The sequence below is a fragment of the Octopus bimaculoides genome, chromosome 9, assembly GCF_001194135.2.
Source record: "Octopus bimaculoides isolate UCB-OBI-ISO-001 chromosome 9, ASM119413v2, whole genome shotgun sequence".
NCBI lineage: Eukaryota > Metazoa > Mollusca > Cephalopoda > Octopoda > Octopodidae > Octopus > Octopus bimaculoides.
Window position 1 is genome coordinate 59,954,764 of NC_068989.1, and position 2,198 is coordinate 59,956,961.

Sequence of the window (2,198 nt, forward strand, 5' to 3'; positions counted from 1 at the left end):
ATATATATATATATATATAAAGGAGGAGGTAGGGTGAATAAAAGAAATTGATTGTTAATAAAAAAAATGAAAAGGGAGGACGTTGTATAGTGAAACTGTACACCCCTCCCGGTAAAAAGTGGTAGTAACCAGACATTATAAATAGACTAGTAGCCTATCAACACGAGAAGGTCGAAAAAGTCAAGAGTACGTGTAGACTGTGTTGATAGTCGTGTTTGAGCTGATATAGTAATTATACTATGATACTGAGGGGACGTTATAATGATCCTACCTTTTGAGGATAATATTACTTTACGACTGGGGGTCGTACAGTGCCAGATAGAAACATTCTATCAACAACTTCGGAATATAACAATATCTGTCAGGGCGACAACCGTCGTCAAAAGACAGATACAACAGCGGCAAAAGACCGCTTTATAACTCGTACAAAATTCAAATGCATCGAATGTTGTTAGAAGGGGATTATCATGCACGGCTAACTTTCTGCCACCAGTTCAATGAAAAGATTAATATCAAAAATTCATTTCTGAGTAATTTAATGTTTTGCAATGAAGCAACATTCCACATTAGTGGCAAGTTCAGCAGGCATAGCTGCCGTATTTGAGAGACTGAAGAGCCACAGGAATCTGTTGAACAAGAAAGAGATTCTCCTAAAGTTAATATCTGGTGTGCTTTGGGAGAAAATCGAATCATTGGGCCATTCTTTTTTGAAGGGCTTGTTGTTAATGGTTACCACTATTTAAAGATGCAGTAAAATTACTTTATTCCTTCGTTTGACCAGTTAGACCTGAAAGAGGATACAGTGCTTCAACAGAGTGGTGCACCTGTCACTTTGCCCTGTAAGTTAGGCAATTTCTAAATGAAAAATTCTCTAAAAGATGGGTCGAAAGAAGTAGACCGTTATCTTGGTCTTCCATGGTCACCAGATTTGACTCTATTGAATTTCCTTCTATGGGAACATGTGAAAAGTAATGTTTATTGAACTGAACCTCGATCTTTCGAAGACATGCAAGCTAGGATAATTGACGTGATTGATGGTATTACTGAAAACCAGCTGCAAAGTGTTTTCTGAGAACTACAGAATCGTATTATCGTTTGTATATTTAATGATGGTGGTCATGTTGAAAATGAACAATCCTAATAAGTTTAAATACTTGTTCCTTCTTATCCTTTTTACAGAGTAGTTTTATCATAAATAACAGATTAGTTCTATCATAAATAACAGATTAGTTCTATCATAAATAACAGATTAGTTCTATCATAAATAGTTACAAAGCTGCCAGTATTTTAAATTGCACACGGAGTTTATAGACACTCTGTATAAAAGAGTATTTTACTGAAATTCGAATATCTTTTTTCTCGTGATCCCACACAACAATATCTGGCCGGTTGTTTTGACCTGGTGGCTGTTTTAATTCAATCAATGTTTTTTCGATCCATATGTCTCAATATTGTTAACTTTGTCTGGTAGTGTTTTTCTTATCCTGCTCCAGACTGTTTTGGCGCCTGCATCATGCCTCACGGAAAGATAATATCTCGAAGTTATCATCTCACATTTGGTAATAGCGTGGTTGATGTCTTCAGTCTTAATTTTGTACTGCCTACATTCGTTGTCTGTCAACATTTTCTGCCTTTTATGTTGCAGGCACTTAGTAGGGATTTCATGTTCTTGAATTGCATGGGGGTAGCCTTCAAAATGGGATGACATTAACTTGTCGGTATTCCATGTCAAGCTTTTGATGTGGTCTGTTCCTCCTATGGTTTGTGTTTTTCGTCCCAAGTACCTATGCACTACCTTCTCAATCAACTGGTTCATTATTTAATATTTTACTCTTTTGATAAATAGAATTTATCAATACTCCTTGGAGAGAGATCTGCACCCGCTCTTATTTCATACCACTTCACATGTTCATTAGCTATTCTAATTATGTTGTTGATTTCGTGATCACAAACTTGTTTAAGGTAGTTATTGGTCTCTTTCCTCTGTTGCAGATGTTGCTTCAGTGTCAAAATAGGTGACATATGACATCAATGCAGATTTAAGACCACGGCCACCATCCTTGCGTGGGAAGCATAGCTTAGGTGGTTTGGCTATTTTTGGGCTGTTGACAACCATGTATATATGTATGTATGTATGTATGTATTCATCTCTACAGCTATGTGTATATATATATATATATATATATATATATATATAT